The sequence below is a fragment of the Lolium perenne genome, chromosome 2 (genome assembly GCF_019359855.2).
Source record: "Lolium perenne isolate Kyuss_39 chromosome 2, Kyuss_2.0, whole genome shotgun sequence".
In the NCBI taxonomy this organism is placed as follows: Eukaryota; Viridiplantae; Streptophyta; class Magnoliopsida; order Poales; family Poaceae; genus Lolium; species Lolium perenne.
The window spans coordinates 100,956,793-100,974,568 of NC_067245.2; the positions used below are offsets into that span (position 1 = coordinate 100,956,793).

General features: G+C 49.9%; 55 non-coding genes and 2 pseudogenes across 55 annotated transcripts; all 57 read left to right on the plus strand.

The window, feature by feature from the left end:
* LOC139836259 (5S ribosomal RNA) lies at nt 1-119 on the plus strand. The gene has a single exon (XR_011752957.1). It is a non-coding gene; the product is annotated as a 5S ribosomal RNA (ribosomal RNA).
* Nucleotides 120-307: 188 nt separating this feature from the next.
* Nucleotides 308-426, plus strand: LOC139837333 (5S ribosomal RNA). Its single transcript, XR_011753825.1, has one exon. It is a non-coding gene; the product is annotated as a 5S ribosomal RNA (ribosomal RNA).
* Nucleotides 427-614: 188 nt separating this feature from the next.
* LOC139837085 (5S ribosomal RNA) lies at nt 615-730 on the plus strand (annotated as a pseudogene).
* Nucleotides 731-918: 188 nt separating this feature from the next.
* On the plus strand, nt 919-1,037 carry LOC139836552 (5S ribosomal RNA). Its single transcript, XR_011753257.1, has one exon. It is a non-coding gene; the product is annotated as a 5S ribosomal RNA (ribosomal RNA).
* Nucleotides 1,038-1,225: 188 nt separating this feature from the next.
* On the plus strand, nt 1,226-1,344 carry LOC139837314 (5S ribosomal RNA). The gene has a single exon (XR_011753805.1). It is a non-coding gene; the product is annotated as a 5S ribosomal RNA (ribosomal RNA).
* A 188-nt stretch (nt 1,345-1,532) lies between these two features.
* Nucleotides 1,533-1,652, plus strand: LOC139836908 (5S ribosomal RNA). Its single transcript, XR_011753630.1, has one exon. It is a non-coding gene; the product is annotated as a 5S ribosomal RNA (ribosomal RNA).
* Nucleotides 1,653-1,840: 188 nt separating this feature from the next.
* Nucleotides 1,841-1,959, plus strand: LOC139837315 (5S ribosomal RNA). Its single transcript, XR_011753806.1, has one exon. It is a non-coding gene; the product is annotated as a 5S ribosomal RNA (ribosomal RNA).
* A 189-nt stretch (nt 1,960-2,148) lies between these two features.
* Nucleotides 2,149-2,267, plus strand: LOC139836387 (5S ribosomal RNA). The gene has a single exon (XR_011753085.1). It is a non-coding gene; the product is annotated as a 5S ribosomal RNA (ribosomal RNA).
* A 188-nt stretch (nt 2,268-2,455) lies between these two features.
* LOC139837335 (5S ribosomal RNA) lies at nt 2,456-2,574 on the plus strand. The gene has a single exon (XR_011753827.1). It is a non-coding gene; the product is annotated as a 5S ribosomal RNA (ribosomal RNA).
* A 187-nt stretch (nt 2,575-2,761) lies between these two features.
* On the plus strand, nt 2,762-2,880 carry LOC139836264 (5S ribosomal RNA). Its single transcript, XR_011752962.1, has one exon. It is a non-coding gene; the product is annotated as a 5S ribosomal RNA (ribosomal RNA).
* A 188-nt stretch (nt 2,881-3,068) lies between these two features.
* On the plus strand, nt 3,069-3,188 carry LOC139836749 (5S ribosomal RNA). Its single transcript, XR_011753461.1, has one exon. It is a non-coding gene; the product is annotated as a 5S ribosomal RNA (ribosomal RNA).
* A 188-nt stretch (nt 3,189-3,376) lies between these two features.
* Nucleotides 3,377-3,495, plus strand: LOC139836663 (5S ribosomal RNA). The gene has a single exon (XR_011753371.1). It is a non-coding gene; the product is annotated as a 5S ribosomal RNA (ribosomal RNA).
* Nucleotides 3,496-3,684: 189 nt separating this feature from the next.
* On the plus strand, nt 3,685-3,803 carry LOC139837436 (5S ribosomal RNA). The gene has a single exon (XR_011753929.1). It is a non-coding gene; the product is annotated as a 5S ribosomal RNA (ribosomal RNA).
* A 189-nt stretch (nt 3,804-3,992) lies between these two features.
* Nucleotides 3,993-4,111, plus strand: LOC139837420 (5S ribosomal RNA). The gene has a single exon (XR_011753913.1). It is a non-coding gene; the product is annotated as a 5S ribosomal RNA (ribosomal RNA).
* A 187-nt stretch (nt 4,112-4,298) lies between these two features.
* Nucleotides 4,299-4,417, plus strand: LOC139836270 (5S ribosomal RNA). The gene has a single exon (XR_011752968.1). It is a non-coding gene; the product is annotated as a 5S ribosomal RNA (ribosomal RNA).
* A 188-nt stretch (nt 4,418-4,605) lies between these two features.
* LOC139836273 (5S ribosomal RNA) lies at nt 4,606-4,724 on the plus strand. Its single transcript, XR_011752971.1, has one exon. It is a non-coding gene; the product is annotated as a 5S ribosomal RNA (ribosomal RNA).
* A 188-nt stretch (nt 4,725-4,912) lies between these two features.
* On the plus strand, nt 4,913-5,029 carry LOC139836809 (5S ribosomal RNA). Its single transcript, XR_011753525.1, has one exon. It is a non-coding gene; the product is annotated as a 5S ribosomal RNA (ribosomal RNA).
* Nucleotides 5,030-5,217: 188 nt separating this feature from the next.
* LOC139836766 (5S ribosomal RNA) lies at nt 5,218-5,333 on the plus strand. Its single transcript, XR_011753478.1, has one exon. It is a non-coding gene; the product is annotated as a 5S ribosomal RNA (ribosomal RNA).
* Nucleotides 5,334-5,521: 188 nt separating this feature from the next.
* LOC139836956 (5S ribosomal RNA) lies at nt 5,522-5,638 on the plus strand. The gene has a single exon (XR_011753678.1). It is a non-coding gene; the product is annotated as a 5S ribosomal RNA (ribosomal RNA).
* Nucleotides 5,639-5,825: 187 nt separating this feature from the next.
* Nucleotides 5,826-5,941, plus strand: LOC139836909 (5S ribosomal RNA). The gene has a single exon (XR_011753631.1). It is a non-coding gene; the product is annotated as a 5S ribosomal RNA (ribosomal RNA).
* Nucleotides 5,942-6,129: 188 nt separating this feature from the next.
* Nucleotides 6,130-6,249, plus strand: LOC139836792 (5S ribosomal RNA). The gene has a single exon (XR_011753507.1). It is a non-coding gene; the product is annotated as a 5S ribosomal RNA (ribosomal RNA).
* A 187-nt stretch (nt 6,250-6,436) lies between these two features.
* LOC139836800 (5S ribosomal RNA) lies at nt 6,437-6,553 on the plus strand. The gene has a single exon (XR_011753515.1). It is a non-coding gene; the product is annotated as a 5S ribosomal RNA (ribosomal RNA).
* A 494-nt stretch (nt 6,554-7,047) lies between these two features.
* Nucleotides 7,048-7,166, plus strand: LOC139836461 (5S ribosomal RNA). Its single transcript, XR_011753165.1, has one exon. It is a non-coding gene; the product is annotated as a 5S ribosomal RNA (ribosomal RNA).
* Nucleotides 7,167-7,354: 188 nt separating this feature from the next.
* LOC139836213 (5S ribosomal RNA) lies at nt 7,355-7,473 on the plus strand. Its single transcript, XR_011752911.1, has one exon. It is a non-coding gene; the product is annotated as a 5S ribosomal RNA (ribosomal RNA).
* Nucleotides 7,474-7,661: 188 nt separating this feature from the next.
* On the plus strand, nt 7,662-7,780 carry LOC139836451 (5S ribosomal RNA). The gene has a single exon (XR_011753155.1). It is a non-coding gene; the product is annotated as a 5S ribosomal RNA (ribosomal RNA).
* Nucleotides 7,781-7,967: 187 nt separating this feature from the next.
* Nucleotides 7,968-8,086, plus strand: LOC139837371 (5S ribosomal RNA). The gene has a single exon (XR_011753863.1). It is a non-coding gene; the product is annotated as a 5S ribosomal RNA (ribosomal RNA).
* Nucleotides 8,087-8,274: 188 nt separating this feature from the next.
* Nucleotides 8,275-8,393, plus strand: LOC139837316 (5S ribosomal RNA). Its single transcript, XR_011753807.1, has one exon. It is a non-coding gene; the product is annotated as a 5S ribosomal RNA (ribosomal RNA).
* Nucleotides 8,394-8,581: 188 nt separating this feature from the next.
* Nucleotides 8,582-8,699, plus strand: LOC139836677 (5S ribosomal RNA). Its single transcript, XR_011753388.1, has one exon. It is a non-coding gene; the product is annotated as a 5S ribosomal RNA (ribosomal RNA).
* Nucleotides 8,700-8,886: 187 nt separating this feature from the next.
* On the plus strand, nt 8,887-9,005 carry LOC139837324 (5S ribosomal RNA). Its single transcript, XR_011753816.1, has one exon. It is a non-coding gene; the product is annotated as a 5S ribosomal RNA (ribosomal RNA).
* Nucleotides 9,006-9,193: 188 nt separating this feature from the next.
* Nucleotides 9,194-9,310, plus strand: LOC139836548 (5S ribosomal RNA). Its single transcript, XR_011753253.1, has one exon. It is a non-coding gene; the product is annotated as a 5S ribosomal RNA (ribosomal RNA).
* A 186-nt stretch (nt 9,311-9,496) lies between these two features.
* LOC139837317 (5S ribosomal RNA) lies at nt 9,497-9,615 on the plus strand. Its single transcript, XR_011753808.1, has one exon. It is a non-coding gene; the product is annotated as a 5S ribosomal RNA (ribosomal RNA).
* A 188-nt stretch (nt 9,616-9,803) lies between these two features.
* LOC139836732 (5S ribosomal RNA) lies at nt 9,804-9,921 on the plus strand. The gene has a single exon (XR_011753444.1). It is a non-coding gene; the product is annotated as a 5S ribosomal RNA (ribosomal RNA).
* Nucleotides 9,922-10,108: 187 nt separating this feature from the next.
* LOC139837325 (5S ribosomal RNA) lies at nt 10,109-10,227 on the plus strand. The gene has a single exon (XR_011753817.1). It is a non-coding gene; the product is annotated as a 5S ribosomal RNA (ribosomal RNA).
* Nucleotides 10,228-10,415: 188 nt separating this feature from the next.
* On the plus strand, nt 10,416-10,534 carry LOC139836281 (5S ribosomal RNA). Its single transcript, XR_011752979.1, has one exon. It is a non-coding gene; the product is annotated as a 5S ribosomal RNA (ribosomal RNA).
* A 188-nt stretch (nt 10,535-10,722) lies between these two features.
* On the plus strand, nt 10,723-10,842 carry LOC139836722 (5S ribosomal RNA). The gene has a single exon (XR_011753434.1). It is a non-coding gene; the product is annotated as a 5S ribosomal RNA (ribosomal RNA).
* Nucleotides 10,843-11,030: 188 nt separating this feature from the next.
* On the plus strand, nt 11,031-11,149 carry LOC139836287 (5S ribosomal RNA). Its single transcript, XR_011752985.1, has one exon. It is a non-coding gene; the product is annotated as a 5S ribosomal RNA (ribosomal RNA).
* Nucleotides 11,150-11,337: 188 nt separating this feature from the next.
* On the plus strand, nt 11,338-11,456 carry LOC139836446 (5S ribosomal RNA). Its single transcript, XR_011753150.1, has one exon. It is a non-coding gene; the product is annotated as a 5S ribosomal RNA (ribosomal RNA).
* Nucleotides 11,457-11,644: 188 nt separating this feature from the next.
* Nucleotides 11,645-11,762, plus strand: LOC139836866 (5S ribosomal RNA). The gene has a single exon (XR_011753586.1). It is a non-coding gene; the product is annotated as a 5S ribosomal RNA (ribosomal RNA).
* Nucleotides 11,763-11,952: 190 nt separating this feature from the next.
* LOC139836254 (5S ribosomal RNA) lies at nt 11,953-12,071 on the plus strand. Its single transcript, XR_011752952.1, has one exon. It is a non-coding gene; the product is annotated as a 5S ribosomal RNA (ribosomal RNA).
* A 188-nt stretch (nt 12,072-12,259) lies between these two features.
* Nucleotides 12,260-12,378, plus strand: LOC139837299 (5S ribosomal RNA). The gene has a single exon (XR_011753790.1). It is a non-coding gene; the product is annotated as a 5S ribosomal RNA (ribosomal RNA).
* A 188-nt stretch (nt 12,379-12,566) lies between these two features.
* LOC139836697 (5S ribosomal RNA) lies at nt 12,567-12,685 on the plus strand. The gene has a single exon (XR_011753408.1). It is a non-coding gene; the product is annotated as a 5S ribosomal RNA (ribosomal RNA).
* A 190-nt stretch (nt 12,686-12,875) lies between these two features.
* Nucleotides 12,876-12,994, plus strand: LOC139836258 (5S ribosomal RNA). The gene has a single exon (XR_011752956.1). It is a non-coding gene; the product is annotated as a 5S ribosomal RNA (ribosomal RNA).
* Nucleotides 12,995-13,182: 188 nt separating this feature from the next.
* On the plus strand, nt 13,183-13,301 carry LOC139836290 (5S ribosomal RNA). Its single transcript, XR_011752988.1, has one exon. It is a non-coding gene; the product is annotated as a 5S ribosomal RNA (ribosomal RNA).
* Nucleotides 13,302-13,489: 188 nt separating this feature from the next.
* Nucleotides 13,490-13,608, plus strand: LOC139836216 (5S ribosomal RNA). Its single transcript, XR_011752914.1, has one exon. It is a non-coding gene; the product is annotated as a 5S ribosomal RNA (ribosomal RNA).
* A 188-nt stretch (nt 13,609-13,796) lies between these two features.
* LOC139836550 (5S ribosomal RNA) lies at nt 13,797-13,915 on the plus strand. The gene has a single exon (XR_011753255.1). It is a non-coding gene; the product is annotated as a 5S ribosomal RNA (ribosomal RNA).
* A 188-nt stretch (nt 13,916-14,103) lies between these two features.
* LOC139836405 (5S ribosomal RNA) lies at nt 14,104-14,222 on the plus strand. The gene has a single exon (XR_011753107.1). It is a non-coding gene; the product is annotated as a 5S ribosomal RNA (ribosomal RNA).
* Nucleotides 14,223-14,410: 188 nt separating this feature from the next.
* LOC139836269 (5S ribosomal RNA) lies at nt 14,411-14,529 on the plus strand. The gene has a single exon (XR_011752967.1). It is a non-coding gene; the product is annotated as a 5S ribosomal RNA (ribosomal RNA).
* Nucleotides 14,530-14,717: 188 nt separating this feature from the next.
* Nucleotides 14,718-14,836, plus strand: LOC139836280 (5S ribosomal RNA). The gene has a single exon (XR_011752978.1). It is a non-coding gene; the product is annotated as a 5S ribosomal RNA (ribosomal RNA).
* Nucleotides 14,837-15,023: 187 nt separating this feature from the next.
* Nucleotides 15,024-15,142, plus strand: LOC139837200 (5S ribosomal RNA; annotated as a pseudogene).
* Nucleotides 15,143-15,330: 188 nt separating this feature from the next.
* Nucleotides 15,331-15,449, plus strand: LOC139836462 (5S ribosomal RNA). Its single transcript, XR_011753166.1, has one exon. It is a non-coding gene; the product is annotated as a 5S ribosomal RNA (ribosomal RNA).
* Nucleotides 15,450-15,637: 188 nt separating this feature from the next.
* Nucleotides 15,638-15,756, plus strand: LOC139836217 (5S ribosomal RNA). The gene has a single exon (XR_011752915.1). It is a non-coding gene; the product is annotated as a 5S ribosomal RNA (ribosomal RNA).
* A 188-nt stretch (nt 15,757-15,944) lies between these two features.
* Nucleotides 15,945-16,063, plus strand: LOC139836456 (5S ribosomal RNA). Its single transcript, XR_011753160.1, has one exon. It is a non-coding gene; the product is annotated as a 5S ribosomal RNA (ribosomal RNA).
* Nucleotides 16,064-16,251: 188 nt separating this feature from the next.
* Nucleotides 16,252-16,370, plus strand: LOC139836463 (5S ribosomal RNA). Its single transcript, XR_011753167.1, has one exon. It is a non-coding gene; the product is annotated as a 5S ribosomal RNA (ribosomal RNA).
* A 188-nt stretch (nt 16,371-16,558) lies between these two features.
* On the plus strand, nt 16,559-16,677 carry LOC139836218 (5S ribosomal RNA). Its single transcript, XR_011752916.1, has one exon. It is a non-coding gene; the product is annotated as a 5S ribosomal RNA (ribosomal RNA).
* A 187-nt stretch (nt 16,678-16,864) lies between these two features.
* On the plus strand, nt 16,865-16,983 carry LOC139837341 (5S ribosomal RNA). Its single transcript, XR_011753833.1, has one exon. It is a non-coding gene; the product is annotated as a 5S ribosomal RNA (ribosomal RNA).
* Nucleotides 16,984-17,171: 188 nt separating this feature from the next.
* On the plus strand, nt 17,172-17,290 carry LOC139837306 (5S ribosomal RNA). Its single transcript, XR_011753797.1, has one exon. It is a non-coding gene; the product is annotated as a 5S ribosomal RNA (ribosomal RNA).
* A 183-nt stretch (nt 17,291-17,473) lies between these two features.
* Nucleotides 17,474-17,592, plus strand: LOC139836296 (5S ribosomal RNA). Its single transcript, XR_011752994.1, has one exon. It is a non-coding gene; the product is annotated as a 5S ribosomal RNA (ribosomal RNA).
* The last annotated feature ends 184 nt before the right edge of the window (nt 17,593-17,776 follow it).

The following is a 17,776-nucleotide window of genomic DNA, read 5'->3' on the forward strand; positions in this document are numbered from 1 at the left end:
GGATGCGATCATACCAGCACTAAAGCACCGGATCCCATCAGAACTCCGAAGTTAAGCGTGCTTGGGCGAGAGTAGTACTAGGATGGGTGACCTCCTGGGAAGTCCTCGTGTTGCATCCCTCCTTTTTTGCGTCACACGGCGACATTCATGGTGAAGTTAGGACGATATTTTTTTGCGGCCACTCGTGCTCGGCTATTGGTGATGGGAAACGGTGGTGCGGATGAAAAAGAGTATGGACATGGTACAAAATAGAGCAGACAAAGAGCGGGAGGAGCAAGCATAAGGGAAAATGAGTGCATAACATGTCGGATGCGATCATACCAGCACTAAAGCACCGGATCCCATCAGAACTCCGAAGTTAAGCGTGCTTGGGCGAGAGTAGTACTAGGATGGGTGACCTCCCGGGAAGTCCTCGTGTTGCATCCCTCCTTGTGTTCGTCACGCGGCGACATTCATGGTGAAGTTAGGACGATATTTTTTTGCGGGCACTCGTGCTCGGCTATTGGTGATGGGAAACGGTGGTGCGGATGAAAAAGAGTATGGACATGGTACAAAATAGAGCAGACAAAGAGCGGGAGGAGCAAGCATAAGGGAAAATGAGTGCATAACATGTCGGATGCGATCATACCAAAGACTAAAGCACCGGATCCCATCGAACTCCGGTTAAGCGTGCTTGGGCGAGAGTAGTACTAGGATGGGTGACCTCCGGGAAGTCCTCGTGTTGCATCCCTCCTTTTGTGCGTCACGCGGCGACATTCATGGTGAAGTTAGGACGATATTTTTTTGCGGGCACTCGTGCTCGGCTATTGGTGATGGGAAACGGCGGTGCGGATGAAAAAGAGGATGGACATGGTACAAAATAGAGCAGACAAAGAGCGGGAGGAGCAAGCATAAGGGAAAATGAGTGCATAACATGTTGGATGCGATCATACCATCACTAAAGCACCGGATCCCATCAGAACTCCGAAGTTAAGCGTGCTTGGACGAGAGTAGTACTAGGATGGGTGACCTCCTGGGAAGTCGTCGTGTTGCATCCCTCCTTTTTTGCGTCACGCGGCGACATTCATGGTGAAGTTAGGACGATATTTTTTTGCGGGCACTCGCGCTCGGCTATTGGTGATGGGAAACGGTGGTGCGGATGAAAAATAGGATGGACATGGTACAAAATAGAGCAGACAAAGAGCGGGAGGAGCAAGCATAAGGGAAAATGAGTGCATAACATGTCGGATGCGATCATACCAGCACTAAAGCACCGGATCCCATCAGAACTCCGAAGTTAAGCGTGCTTGGGCGAGAGTAGTACTAGGATGGGTGACCTCCTGGGAAGTCCCCGTGTTGCATCCCTCCTTTTTTGCGTCACGCGGCGACATTCATGGTGAAGTTAGGACGATATTTTTTTGCGGGCACTCGTGCTCGGCTATTGGTGATGGAAAACGGTGGTGCGGATGAAAAAGAGGATGGACATGGTACAAAATAGAGCAGACAAAGAGCGGGAGGAGCAAGCATAAGGGAAAATGAGTGCATAACATGTTGGATGCGATCATACCAAAGACAAAAGCACCGGATCCCATCGTAACTCCGAAGTTAAGCATGCTTGGGCGAGAGTAGTACTAGGATGGGTGACCTCCTGGGAAGTCCTCGTGTTGCATCCCTCCTTTTTTGCGTCACGCGGCGACATTCATGGTGAAGTTAGGACGATATTTTTTTGCGGGCACTCGTGCTCGGCTATTGGTGATGGGAAACGGTGGTGCGGATGAAAAATAGGATGGACATGGTACAAAATAGAGCAGACAAAGAGCGGGAGGAGCAAGCATAAGGGAAAATGAGTGCATAACATGTCGGATGCGATCATACCAGCACTAAAGCACCGGATCCCATCAGAACTCCGAAGTTAAGCGTGCTTGGGCGAGAGTAGTACTAGGATGGGTGACCTCCTGGGAAGTCCCCGTGTTGCATCCCTCCTTTTTTTGCGTCACGCGGCGACATTCATGGTGAAGTTAGGACGATATTTTTTTGCGGGCACTCGCGCTCGGCTATTGGTGATGGGAAGCGGTGGTGCGGATGAAAAATAGGATGGACATGGTACAAAATAGAGCAGACAAAGAGCGGGAGGAGCAAGCATAAGGGAAAATGAGTGCATAACATGTCGGATGCGATCATACCAGCACTAAAGCACCGGATCCCATCAGAACTCCGTTGTTAAGCGTGCTTGGGCGAGAGTAGTACTTGGATGGGTGACCTCCTGGGAAGTCCCCGTGTTGCATCCCTCCTTTTTTGCGTCACGCGGCGACATTCATGGTGAAGTTAGGACGATATTTTTTTGCGGGCACTCGTGCTCGGCTATTGGTGATGGAAAACGGTGGTGCGGATGAAAAAGAGGATGGACATGGTACAAAATAGAGCAGACAAAGAGCGGGAGGAGCAAGCATAAGGGAAAATGAGTGCATAACCTGTTGGATGCGATCATACCAGCACAAAAGCACCGGATCCCATCAGAACTCCGAAGTTAAGCGTGCTTGGGCGAGAGTAGTACTAGGATGGGTGACCTCCTGGGAAGTCCTCGTGTTGCATCCCTCCTTTTTTGCGTCACGCGGCGACATTCATGGTGAAGTTAGGACGATATTTTTTTGTGGCACTCGTGCTCGGCTATTGGTGATGGGAAACGGTGGTGCAGATGAAAAAGAGAATGGACATGGTACAAAATAGAGCAGAGAAAGAGCGGGAGGAGCAAGCATAAGGGAAAATGAGTGCATAACATGTTGGATGCGATCATACCAGCACTAAAGCACCGGATCCCATCAGAACTCCGAAGTTAAGCGTGCTTGGGCGAGAGTAGTACTAGGATGGGTGACCTCCTGGGAAGTCCTCGTGTTGCATCCCTCCTTTTTTGCGTCACGCGGCGACATTCATGGTGAAGTTAGGACGATATTTTTTTGCGGGCACTCGTGCTCGGCTATTGGTGATGGGAAACGGTGGTGCGGATGAAAAAGAGTATGGACATGGTACAAAATAGAGCAGACAAAGAGCGGGAGGAGCAAGCATAAGGGAAAATGAGTGCATAACATGTCGGATGCGATCATACCAAAGACTAAAGCACCGGATCCCATCAGAACTCCTAAGTTAAGCGTGCTTGGGCGAGAGTAGTACTAGGATGGGTGACCTCCTGGGAAGTCCTCGTGTTGCATCCCTCCTTTTTTGCGTCACGCGGCGACATTCATGGTGAAGTTAGGACGATATTTTTTTGCGGGCACTCGTGCTCGGCTATTGGTGATGGGAAACGGTGGTGCGGATGAAAAAGAGGATGGACATGGTACAAAATAGAGCAGACAAAGAGCGGGAGGAGCAAGCATAAGGGAAAATGAGTGCATAACATGTTGGATGCGATCATACCATCACTAAAGCACCGGATCCCATCAGAACTCCGAAGTTAAGCATGCTTGGGCGAGAGTAGTACTAGGATGGGTGACCTCCTGGGAAGTCGTCGTGTTGCATCCCTCCTTTTTTGCGTCACGCGGCGACATTCATGGTGAAGTTAGGACGATATTTTTTTTGCGGGCACTCGCGCTCGGCTATTGGTGATGGGAAGCGGTGGTGCGGATGAAAAATAGGATGGACATGGTACAAAATAGACCAGACAAAGAGCGGGAGGAGCAAGCATAAGGGAAAATGAGTGCATAACATGTCGGATGCGATCATACCAGCACTAAAGCACCGGATCCCATCAGAACTCCGAAGTTAAGCGTGCTTGGGCGAGAGTAGTACTAGGATGGGTGACTTCCTGGGAAGTCCCCGTGTTGCATCCCTCCTTTTTTTGCGTCACGCGGCGACATTCATGGTGAAGTTAGGACGATATTTTTTTGCGGGCACTCGTGCTCGGCTATTGGTGATGGAAAACGGTGGTGCGGATGAAAAAGAGGATGGACATGGTACAAAATAGAGCAGACAAAGAGCGGGAGGAGCAAGCATAAGGGAAAATGAGTGCATAACATGTTGGATGCGATCATACCAGCACTAAAGCACCGGATCCCATCAGAACTCCGATGTTAAGCGTGCTTGGGCGAGAGTAGTACTAGGATGGGTGACCTCCTGGGAAGTCCTCGTGTTGCATCCCTCCTTTTTTGCGTCACGCGGCGACATTCATGGTGAAGTTAGGACGATATTTTTTTGTGGCACTCGTGCTCGGCTATTGGTGATGGGAAACGGTGGTGCAGATGAAAAAGAGAATGGACATGGTACAAAATAGAGCAGAGAAAGAGCGGGAGGAGCAAGCATAAGGGAAAATGAGTGCATAACATGTTGGATGCGATCATACCAGCACTAAAGCACCGGATCCCATCAGAACTCCGAAGTTAAGCGTGCTTGGGCGAGAGTAGTACTAGGATGGGTGACCTCCTGGGAAGTCCTCGTGTTGCATCCCTCCTTTTTTGCGTCACGCGGCGACATTCATGGTGAAGTTAGGACGATATTTTTTTGCGGGCACTCGTGCTCGGCTATTGGTGATGGGAAACGGTGGTGCGGATGAAAAAGAGTATGGACATGGTACAAAATAGAGCAGACAAAGAGCGGGAGGAGCAAGCATAAGGGAAAATGAGTGCATAACATGTCGGATGCGATCATACCAGCACTAAAGCACCGGATCCCATCAGAACTCCGAAGTTAAGCGTGCTTGGGCGAGAGTAGTACTAGGATGGGTGACCTCCTGGGAAGTCCTCGTGTTGCATCCCTCCTTTTTTGCGTCACGCGGCGACATTCATGGTGAAGTTAGGACGATATTTTTATGCGGGCACTCGTGCTCGGCTATTGGTGATGGGAAACGGTGGTGCGGATGAAAAAGAGGATGGACATGGTACAAAATAGAGCAGACAAAGAGCGGGAGGAGCAAGCATAAGGGAAAATGAGTGCATAACATGTCGGATGCAATCATACCAGCACTAAAGCACCGGATCCCATCGTAACTCCGGTTAAGCGTGCTTGGGCGAGAGTAGTACTAGGATGGGTGACCTCCTGGGAAGTCCTCGTGTTGCATCCCTCCTTTTTTGCGTCACGCGGCGACATTCATGGTGAAGTTAGGACGATATTTTTATGCGGGCACTCGTGCTCGGCTATTGGTGATGGGAAACGGTGGTGCGGATGAAAAAGAGGATGGACATGGTACAAAATAGAGCAGACAAAGAGCGGGAGGAGCAAGCATAAGGGAAAATGAGTGCATAACATGTCGGATGCGATCATACCAGCACTAAAGCACCGGATCCCATCGAACTCCGGTTAAACGTGCTTGGGCGAGAGTAGTACTAGGATGGGTGACCTCCTGGGAAGTCCTCGTGTTGCATCCCTCCATTATTGCGTCACGCGGCGACATTCATGGTGAAGTTAGGACGATATTTTTTTGCGGGCACTCGTGCTCGGCTATTGGTGATGGGAAACGGTGGTGCGGATGAAAAATAGGATGGACATGGTACAAAATAGAGCAGACAAAGAGCGGGAGGAGCAAGCATAAGGGAAAATGAGTGCATAACATGTCGGATGCGATCATACCAGCACTAAAGCACCGGATCCCATCGTAACTCCGGGTTAAGCGTGCTTGGGCGAGAGTAGTACTAGGATGGGTTACCTCCTGGGAAGTCCTCGTTTGCATCCCTCCTTTTTTGCATCACGCGGCGACATTCATGGTGAAGTTAGGACGATATTTTTTTGTGGCACTCGTGCTCGGCTATTGGTGATGGGAAATGGCGGTGCAGATGAAAAAGAGGATGGACATGGTACAAAATAGAGCAGACAAAGAGCGGGAGGAGCAAGCATAAGGGAAAATGAGTGCATAACATGTCGGATGCGATCATACCAGCACTAAAGCACCGGATCCCATCGTAACTCCGGTTAAGCGTGCTTGGGCGAGAGTAGTACTAGGATGGGTGACCTCCGGGAAGTCCTCGTGTTGCATCCCTCCTTTTTTGCGTCACACGGCGACATTCATGGTGAAGTTAGGACGATATTTTTTTGCGGCCACTCGTGCTCGGCTATTGGTGATGGGAAACGGTGGTGCGGATGAAAAAGAGTATGGACATGGTACAAAATAGAGCAGACAAAGAGCGGGAGGAGCAAGCATAAGGGAAAATGAGTGCATAACATGTCGGATGCGATCATACCAAAGACTAAAGCACCGGATCCCATCAGAACTCCGAAGTTAAGCGTGCTTGGGCGAGAGTAGTACTAGGATGGATGACCTCCTGGAAAGTCCTCGTGTTGCATCCCTCCTTTTTGCGTCACGCGGCGACATTCATGGTGAAGTTAGGACGATATTTTTTTGCGGGCACTCGTGCTCGGCTATTGGTGATGGGAAACGGTGGTGCGGATGAAAAAGAGTATGGACATGGTACAAAATAGAGCAGACAAAGAGCGGGAGGAGCAAGCATAAGGGAAAATGAGTGCATAACATGTCGGATGCGATCATACCAGCACTAAAGCACCGGATCCCATCGTAACTCCGGTTAAGCGTGCTTGGGCGAGAGTAGTACTAGGATGGGTGACCTCCTGGGAAGTCCTCGTGTTGCATCCCTCCTTTTTTGCGTCACGCGGCGACATTCATGGTGAAGTTAGGACGATATTTTTTTGCGGGCACTCGTGCTCGGCTATTGGTGATGGGAAACGGTGGTGCGGATGAAAAAGAGGATGGACATGGTACAAAATAGAGCAGACAAAGAGCGGGAGGAGCAAGCATAAGGGAAAATGAGTGCATAACATGTCGGATGCGATCATACCAAAGACTAAAGCACCGGATCCCATCGTAACTCCGGTTAAGCGTGCTTGGGCGATCGTCGGACTAGCATGGGTGTCCTGCTGGTAAGTCGTCGTGTTGGATGCCTGTCTTATTGCGTCACGCGGCGACATTCATGGTGAAGTTAGGACGATATTTTTTTGCGGGCACTCGTGCTCGGCTATTGGTGATGGGAAACGGTGGTGCGGATGAAAAAGAGGATGGACATGGTACAAAATAGAGCAGACAAAGAGCGGGAGGAGCAAGCATAAGGGAAAATGAGTGCATAACATGTCGGATGCGATCATACCATCACTAAAGCACCGGATCCCATCAGAACTCCGAAGTTAAGCGTGCTTGGGCGAGAGTAGTACTAGGATGGGTGACCTCCTGGGAAGTCGTCGTGTTGCATCCCTCCTTTTTTGCGTCACGCGGCGACATTCATGGTGAAGTTAGGACGATATTTTTTTGCGGGCACTCGCGCTCGGCTATTGGTGATGGGAAGCGGTGGTGCGGATGAAAAATAGGATGGACATGGTACAAAATAGAGCAGACAAAGAGCGGGGGGAGCAAGCATAAGGGAAAATGAGTGCATAACATGTCGGATGCGATCATACCAGCACTAAAGCATCGGATCCCATCAGAACTCCGAAGTTAAGCGTGCTTGGGCGAGAGTAGTACTAGGATGGGTGACCTCCTGGGAAGTCCCCGTGTTGCATCCCTCCTTTTTTGCGTCACGCGGCGACATTCATGGTGAAGTTAGGACGATATTTTTTTGCGGGTACTCGTGCTCGGCTATTGGTGATGGAAAACGGTGGTGCAGATGAAAAAGAGAATGGACATGGTACAAAATAGAGCAGGGAAAGAGCGGGAGGAGCAAGCATAAGGGAAAATGAGTGCATAACATGTTGGATGCGATCATACCAGCACTAAAGCACCGGATCCCATCAGAACTCCGAAGTTAAGCGTGTTTGGGAGAGAGTAGTACTAGGATGGGTGACCTCCTGGGAAGTCCCCGTGTTGCATCCCTTTTTTTTGCGTCACGCGGCGACATTCATGGTGAAGTTAGGACGATATTTTTTTGCGGGCACTCGTGCTCGGCTATTGGTGATGGGAAACGGTGGTGCGGATGAAAAATAGGATGGACATGGTACAAAATAGAGCAGATAAAGAGCGGGAGGAGCAAGCATAAGGGAAAATGAGTGCATAACATGTCGGATGCGATCATACCAGCACTAAAGCACCGGATCCCATCAGAACTCCGAAGTTAAGCGTGCTTGGGCGAGAGTAGTACTAGGATGGGTGACCTCCTGGGAAGTCCCTGTGTTGCATCCCTCCTTTTTTGCGTCACGCGGCGACATTCATGGTGAAGTTAGGACGATATTTTTTTGCGGGCACTCGTGCTCGGCTATTGGTGATGGGAAACGGTGGTGCGGATGAAAAATAGGATGGACATGGTACAAAATAGAGCAGACAAAGAGCGGGAGGAGCAAGCATAAGGGAAAATGAGTGCATAACATGTCGGATGCGATCATACCAGCACTAAAGCACCGGATCCCATCAGAACTCCGAAGTTAAGCGTGCTTGGGCGAGAGTAGTACTAGGATGGGTGACCTCCTGGGAAGTCCCCGTGTTGCATCCCTCCTTTTTTGCGTCACGCGGCGACATTCATGGTAAAGTTAGGACGATATTTTTTTGCGGGCACTCGTGCTCGGCTATTGGTGATGGGAAACGGTGGTGCGGATGAAAAATAGGATGGACATGGTACAAAATAGAGCAGACAAAGAGCGGGAGGAGCAAGCATAAGGGAAAATGAGTGCATAACATGTCGGATGCGATCATACCAGCACTAAAGCACCGGATCCCATCAGAACTCCGAAGTTAAGCGTGCTTGGCCGAGAGTAGTACTAGGATGGGTTACCTCCTGGGAAGTCCTCGTTTGCATCCCTCCTTTTTTGCGTCACGCGGCGACATTCATGGTGAAGTTAGGACGATATTTTTTTGTGGCACTCGTGCTCGGCTATTGGTGATGGGAAATGGCGGTGCAGATGAAAAAGAGGATGGACATGGTACAAAATAGAGCAGACAAAGAGCGGGAGGAGCAAGCATAAGGGAAAATGAGTGCATAACATGTTGGATGCGATCATACCAGCACTAAAGCACCGGATCCCATTAGAACTCCGAAGTTAAGCGTGCTTGGGCGAGAGTAGTACTAGGATGGGTGACCTCCTGGGAAGTCCTCGTGTTGCATCCCTCCTTTTTTGCGTCACACGGCGACATTCATGGTGAAGTTAGGACGATATTTTTTTGCGGGCACTCGTGCTCGGCTATTGGTGATGGGAAACAGTGGTGCGGATGAAAAAGAGTATGGACATGGTACAAAATAGAGCAGACAAAGAGCGGGAGGAGCAAGCATAAGGGAAAATGAGTGCATAACATGTCGGATGCGATCATACCAGCACTAAAGCACCGGATCCCATCAGAACTCCGAAGTTAAGCGTGCTTGGGCGAGAGTAGTACTAGGATGGGTGACCTCCGGAAGTCCCTGTGTTGCATCCCTCCTTTTTTGCGTCACGCGGCGACATTCATGGTGAAGTTAGGACGATATTTTTGCGGGCACTCGTGCTCGGCTATTGGTGATGGGAAACGGTGGTGCGGATGAAAAATAGGATGGACATGGTACAAAATAGAGCAGACAAAGAGCGGGAGGAGCAAGCATAAGGGAAAATGAGTGCATAACATGTCGGATGCGATCATACCAGCACTAAAGCACCGGATCCCATCAGAACTCCGAAGTTAAGCGTGCTTGGGCGAGAGTAGTACTAGGATGGGTGACCTCCTGGGAAGTCCCCGTGTTGCATCCCTCCTTTTTTGCGTCACGCGGCGACATTCATGGTGAAGTTAGGACGATATTTTTTTGCGGGCACTCGTGCTCGGCTATTGGTGATGGGAAACGGTGGTGCGGATGAAAAATAGGATGGACATGGTACAAAATAGAGCAGACAAAGAGCGGGAGGAGCAAGCATAAGGGAAAATGAGTGCATAACATGTCGGATGCGATCATACCAGCACTAAAGCACCGGATCCCATCAGAACTCCGAAGTTAAGCGTGCTTGGCCGAGAGTAGTACTAGGATGGGTTACCTCCTGGGAAGTCCTCGTTTGCATACCTCCTTTTTTGCGCCAGGCGGCGACATTCATGTTGATGTTAGGACGATATTTTTTTGTGGCACTCGTGCTCGGCTATTGGTGATGGGAAATGGCGGTGCAGATGAAAAAGAGGATGGACATGGTACAAAATAGAGCAGACAAAGAGCGGGAGGAGCAAGCATAAGGGAAAATGAGTGCATAACATGTTGGATGCGATCATACCAGCACTAAAGCACCGGATCCCATTAGAACTCCGAAGTTAAGCGTGCTTGGGCGAGAGTAGTACTAGGATGGGTGACCTCCTGGGAAGTCCTCGTGTTGCATCCCTCCTTTTTTGCGTCACACGGCGACATTCATGGTGAAGTTAGGACGATATTTTTTTGCGGGCACTCGTGCTCGGCTATTGGTGATGGGAAACGGTGGTGCGGATGAAAAAGAGTATGGACATGGTACAAAATAGAGCAGACAAAGAGCGGGAGGAGCAAGCATAAGGGAAAATGAGTGCATAACATGTCGGATGCGATCATACCAGCACTAAAGCACCGGATCCCATCAGAACTCCGAAGTTAAGCGTGCTTGGGCGAGAGTAGTACTAGGATGGGTGACCTCCTGGGAAGTCCTCGTGTTGCATCCCTCCTTTTTTGCGTCACGCGGCGACATTCATGGTGAAGTTAGGACGATATTTTTTTGCGGGCACTCGTGCTCGGCTTTTGGTGATGGGAAACGGTGGTGCGGATGAAAAAGAGTATGGACATGGTACAAAATAGAGCAGACAAAGAGCGGGAGGAGCAAGCATAAGGGAAAATGAGTGCATAACATGTCGGATGCGATCATACCAAAGACTAAAGCATCGGATCCCATCAGAACTCCGAAGTTAAGCGTGCTTGGGCGAGAGTAGTACTAGGATGGGTGACCTCCTGGGAAGTCCTCGTGTTGCATCCCTCCTTTTTTGCGTCACGCGGCGACATTCATGGTGAAGTTAGGACGATATTTTTTTGCGGGCACTCGTGCTCGGCTATTGGTGATGGGAAACGGTGGTGCGGATGAAAAAGAGGATGGACATGGTACAAAATAGAGCAGACAAAGAGCGGGAGGAGCAAGCATAAGGGAAAATGAGTGCATAACATGTCGGATGCGATCATACCAGCACTAAAGCACCGGATCCCATCAGAACTCCGAAGTTAAGCGTGCTTGGGCGAGAGTAGTACTAGGATGGGTGACCTCCTGGGAAGTCCTCGTGTTGCATCCCTCCTTTTTTTGCGTCACGCGGCGACATTCATGGTGAAGTTAGGACGATATTTTTTGCGGGCACTCGTGCTCGGCTATTGGTGATGGGAAACGGTGGTGCGGATGAAAAAGAGGATGGACATGGTACAAAATAGAGCAGACAAAGAGCGGGAGGAGCAAGCATAAGGGAAAATGAGTGCATAACATGTCGGATGCGATCATACCATCACTAAAGCACCGGATCCCATCAGAACTCCGAAGTTAAGCGTGCTTGGGCGAGAGTAGTACTAGGATGGGTGACCTCCTGGGAAGTTGTCGTGTTGCATCCCTCCTTTTTTGCGTCACGCGGCGACATTCATGGTGAAGTTAGGACGATATTTTTTTGCGGGCACTCGCGCTCGGCTATTGGTGATGGGAAGCGGTGGTGCGGATGAAAAATAGGATGGACATGGTACAAAATAGAGCAGACAAAGAGCGGGGGGAGCAAGCATAAGGGAAAATGAGTGCATAACATGTCGGATGCGATCATACCAGCACTAAAGCATCGGATCCCATCGTAACTCCGGGTTAAGCGTGCTTGGGCGAGAGTAGTACTAGGATGGGTGACCTCCTGGGAAGTCCCCGTGTTGCATCCCTCCTTTTTTTGCGTCACGCGGCGACATTCATGGTGAAGTTAGGACGATATTTTTTTTGCGGGTACTCGTGCTCGGCTATTGGTGATGGAAAACGGTGGTGCAGATGAAAAAGAGAATGGACATGGTACAAAATAGAGCAGAGAAAGAGCGGGAGGAGCAAGCATAAGGGAAAATGAGTGCATAACATGTTGGATGCGATCATACCAGCACTAAAGCACCGGATCCCATCAGAACTCCGAAGTTAAGCGTGCTTGGGCGAGAGTAGTACTAGGATGGGTGACCTCCTGGGAAGTCCTCATGTTGCATCCCTCCTTTTTTGCGTCACGCGGCGACATTCATGGTGAAGTTAGGACGATATTTTTTTGCGGGCACTCGTGCTCGGCTATTGGTGATGGGAAACGGTGGTGCGGATGAAAAAGAGTATGGACATGGTACAAAATAGAGCAGACAAAGAGCGGGAGGAGCAAGCATAAGGGAAAATGAGTGCATAACATGTCGGATGCGATCATACCAGCACTAAAGCACCGGATCCCATCAGAACTCCGAAGTTAAGCGTGCTTGGGCGAGAGTAGTACTAGGATGGGTGACCTCCTGGGAAGTCCTCGTGTTGCATCCTTCCTTTTTTGCGTCACGCGGCGACATTCATGGTGAAGTTAGGACGATATTTTTTTGCGGGCACTCGTGCTCGGCTATTGGTGATGGGAAACGGTGGTGCGGATGAAAAAGAGGATGGACATGGTACAAAATAGAGCAGACAAAGAGCGGGAGGAGCAAGCATAAGGGAAAATGAGTGCATAACATGTCGGATGCGATCATACCAGCACTAAAGCACCGGATCCCATCAGAACTCCGAAGTTAAGCGTGCTTGGGCTAGAGTAGTACTAGGATGGGTGAACTCCTGGGAAGTCGTCGTGTTGCATCCCTCCTTTTTTTGCGTCACGCGGCGACATTCATGGTGAAGTTAGGACGATATTTTTTTTGCGGGCACTCGTGCTCGGCTATTGATGATGGGAAACGGTGGTGCGGATGAAAAAGAGGATGGACATGGTACAAAATAGAGCAGACAAAGAGCGGGAGGAGCAAGCATAAGGGAAAATGAGTGCATAACATGTCGGATGCGATCATACCAGCACTAAAGCACCGGATCCCATCCGAACTCCGAAGTTAAGCGTGCTTGGCCGAGAGTAGTACTAGGATGGGTGACCTCCTGGGAAGTCCCCGTGTTGCATCCCTCCTTTTTTGCGTCACGCGGCGACATTCATGGTGAAGTTAGGACGATATTTTTTTGCGGGCACTCGTGCTCGGCTATTGGTGATGGGAAACGGTGGTGCGGATGAAAAATAGGATGGACATGGTACAAAATAGAGCGCATAAAGAGCGGGAGGAGCAAGCATAAGGGAAAATGAGTGCATAACATGTCGGATGCGATCATACCAGCACTAAAGCACCGGATCCCATCAGAACTCCGAAGTTAAGCGTGCTTGGGCGAGAGTAGTACTAGGATGGGTGACCTCCTGGGAAGTCCTCGTGTTGCATCCCTCCTTTTTTGCGTCACGCGGCGACATTCATGGTGAAGTTAGGACGATATTTTTTTGCGGGCTATCGTGCTCGGCTATTGGTGATGGGAAACGGTGGTGCGGATGAAAAAGAGGATGGACATGGTACAAAATAGAGCAGACAAAGAGCGGGAGGAGCAAGCATAAGGGAAAATGAGTGCATAACATGTCGGATGCGATCATACCAGCACTAAAGCACCGGATCCCATCAGAACTCCGAAGTTAAGCGTGCTTGGGCTAGAGTAGTACTAGGATGGGTGACCTCCTGGGAAGTCCTCGTGTTGCATCCCTCCTTTTTTGCGTCACGCGGCGACATTCATGGTGAAGTTAGGACGATATTTTTTTGCGGGCACTCGTGCTCGGCTATTGGTGATGGGAAACGGTGGTGCGGATGAAAAAGAGGATGGACATGGTACAAAATAGAGCAGACAAAGAGCGGGAGGAGCAAGCATAAGGGAAAATGAGTGCATAACATGTCGGATGTGATCATACCATCACTAAAGCACCGGATCCCATCAGAACTCCGAAGTTAAGCGTGCTTGGGCGAGAGTAGTACTAGGATGGGTGACCTCATGGGAAGTCGTCGTGTTGCATCCCTCCTTTTTGGCGTCACGCGGCGACATTCATGGTGAAGTTAAGACGATATTTTTTTGCGGGCACTCGCGCTCGGCTATTGGTGATGGGAAGCGGTGGTGCGGATGAAAAATAGGATGGACATGGTACAAAATAGAGCAGACAAAGATCGGGAGGAGCAAGCATAAGGGAAAATGAGTGCATAACATGTCGGATGCGATCATACCAGCACTAAAGCACCGGATCCCATCAGAACTCCGAAGTTAAGCGTGCTTGGGCGAGAGTAGTACTAGGATGGGTGACCTCTTGGGAATTCCTCGTGTTGGATCCCTCCTTTTTTGCGTCACGCGGCGACATTCATGGTGAAGTTAGGACGATATTTTTTTGCGGGCACTCGTGCTCGGCTATTGGTGATGGGAAACGGTGGTGTGGATGAAAAAGAGGATGGACATGATACAAAATAGAGCAGACAAAGAGCGGGAGGAGCAAGCATAAGGGAAAATGAGTGCATAACATGTCGGATGCGATCATACCAGCACTAAAGCACCGGATCCCATCAGAACTCCGAAGTTAAGCGTGCTTGGGCTAGAGTAGTACTAGGATGGGTGACCTCCTGGGAAGTCCCCGTGTTGCATCCCTCCTTTTTTGCGTCACGCGGCGACATTCATGGTGAAGTTAGGACGATATTTTTTTGCGGGCACTCGTGCTCGGCTATTGGTGATGGGAAACGGTGGTGCGGATGAAAAATAGGATGGACATGGTACAAAATAGAGCAGACAAAGAGCGGGAGGAGCAAGCATAAGGGAAAATGAGTGCATAACATGTCGGATGCGATCATACCAGCACTAAAGCACCGGATCCCATCAGAACACCGAAGTTAAGCGTGCTTGGGCGAGAGTAGTACTAGGATGGGTGACCTCCTGGGAAGTCCTCGTGTTGCATCCCTCCTTTTTTGCGTCACGCGGCGACATTCATGGTGAAGTTAGGACGATATTTTTTGCGGGCACTCGTGCTCGGCTATTGGTGATGGGAAACGGTGGTGCGGATGAAAAAGAGGATGGACATGGTACAAAATAGAGCAGACAAAGAGCGGGAGGAGCAAGCATAAGGGAAAATGAGTGCATAACATGTCGGATGCGATCATACCAGCACTAAAGCACCGGATCGCATGTTATCTAGTATTTTTATCGTGCTTGGGCTAGAGTAGTACTAGGATGGGTGACCTCCTGGGAAGTCCTCGTGTTGCATCCCTCCTTTTTTGCGTCACGCGGCGACATTCATGGTGAAGTTAGGACGATATTTTTTTGCGGGCACTCGTGCTCGGCTATTGGTGATGGGAAACGGTGGTGCGGATGAAAAAGAGGATGGACATGGTACAAAATAGAGCAGACAAAGAGCGGGAGGAGCAAGCATAAGGGAAAATGAGTGCATAACATGTCGGATGCGATCATACCATCACTAAAGCACCGGATCCCATCAGAACTCCGAAGTTAAGCGTGCTTGGGCGAGAGTAGTACTAGGATGGGTGACCTCCTGGGAAGTCGTCGTGTTGCATCCCTCCTTTTTTGCGTCACGCGGCGACATTCATGGTGAAGTTAGGACGATATTTTTTTGCGGGCACTCGCGCTCGGCTATTGGTGATGGGAAGCGGTGGTGCGGATGAAAAATAGGATGGACATGGTACAAAATAGAGCAGACAAAGAGCGGGAGGAGCAAGCATAAGGGAAAATGAGTGCATAACATGTCGGATGCGATCATACCAGCACTAAAGCACCGGATCCCATCAGAACTCCGAAGTTAAGCGTGCTTGGGCTAGAGTAGTACTAGGATGGGTGACCTCCTGGGAAGTCCTCGTGTTGCATCCCTCCTTTTTTGCGTCACGCGGCGACATTCATGGTGAAGTTAGGACGATATTTTTTTGCGGGCACTCGTGCTCGGCTATTGGTGATGGGAAACGGTGGTGCGGATGAAAAATAGGATGGACATGGTATAAAATAGAGCAGACAAAGAGCGGGAGGAGCAAGCATAAGGGAAAATGAGTGCATAACATGTCGGATGTGATCATACCAGCACTAAAGCACCGGATCCTATCAGAACTCCGATGTTAAGCGTGCTTGGGCGAGAGTAGTACTAGGATGGGTGACCTCCTGGGAAGTCCCCGTGTTGCATCCCTCCTTTTTTGCGTCACGCGGCGACATTCATGGTGAAGTTAGGACGATATTTTTTTGCGGGCACTCGTGCTCGGCTATTGGTGATGGGAAACGGTGGTGCGGATGAAAAAGAGGATGGACATGGTACAAAATAGAGCAGACAAAGAGCGGGAGGAGCAAGCATAAGGGAAAATGAGTGCATAACATGTCGGATGCGATCATACCATCACTAAAGCACCGGATCCCATCAGAACTCCGAAGTTAAGCGTGCTTGGGCGAGAGTAGTACTAGGATGGGTGACCTCCTGGGAAGTCGTCGTGTTGCATCCCTCCTTTTTTGCGTCACGCGGCGACATTCATGGTGAAGTTAGGACGATATTTTTTTGCGGGCACTCGCGCTCGGCTATTGGTGATGGGAAGCGGTGGTGCGGATGAAAAATAGGATGGACATGGTACAAAATAGAGCAGACAAAGAGCGGGAGGAGCAAGCATAAGGGAAAATGAGTGCATAACATGTCGGATGCGATCATACCAGCACTAAAGCACCGGATCCCATCAGAACTCCGAAGTTAAGCGTGCTTGGGCTAGAGTAGTACTAGGATGGGTGACCTCCTGGGAAGTCCTCGTGTTGCATCCCTCCTTTTTTGCGTCACGCGGCGACATTCATGGTGAAGTTAGGACGATATTTTTTGCGGGCACTCGTGCTCGGCTATTGGTGATGGGAAACGGTGGTGCGGATGAAAAAGAGGATGGACATGGTACAAAATAGAGCAGACAAAGAGCGGGAGGAGCAAGCATAAGGGAAAATGAGTGCATAACATGTCGGATGCGATCATACCAGCACTAAAGCACCGGATCCCATCAGAACTCCGAAGTTAAGCGTGCTTGGGCGAGAGTAGTACTAGGATGGGTGACCTCTTGGGAAGTCCCCGTGTTGCATCCCTCCTTTTTTGCGTCACGCGGCGACATTCATGGTGAAGTTAGGACGATATTTTTTTGCGGGCACTCGTGCTCGGCTATTGGTGATGGGAAGCGGTGGTGCGGATGAAAAATAGGATGGACATGGTACAAAATAGAGCTGACAAAGAGCGGGAGGAGCAAGCATAAGGGAAAATGAGTGCATAACATGTCGGATGCGATCATACCAGCACTAAAGCACCGGATCCCATCAGAACTCCGAAGTTAAGCGTGCTTGGGCGAGAGTAGTACTAGGATGGGTGACCTCTTGGGAAGTCCTCGTGTTGCATCCCTCCTTTTTTGCGTCACGCGGCGACATTCATGGTGAAGTTAGGACGATATTTTTTTGTGGCACTCGTGCTCGGCTATTGGTGATGGGAAACGGTGGTGCAGATGAAAAAGAGGATGGACATGGTACAAAATAGAGCAAAGAGCGGGAGGAGCAAGCATAAGGGAAAATGAGTGCATAACATGTCGGATGCGATCATACCAGCACTAAAGCACCGGATCCCATCAGAACTCCGAAGTTAAGCGTGCTTGGGCGAGAGTAGTACTAGGATGGGTGACCTCCTGGGAAGTCCTCGTGTTGCATCCCTCCTTTTTTGCGTCACGCGGCGACATTCATGGTGAAGTTAGGATGATATTTTTTTGCGGGCACTCGTGCTCGGCTATTGGTGATGGGAAACGGTGGTGCGGATGAAAAAGAGGATGGACATGGTACAAAATAGAGCAGACAAAGAGCGGGAGGAGCAAGCATAAGGGAAAATGAGTGCATAACA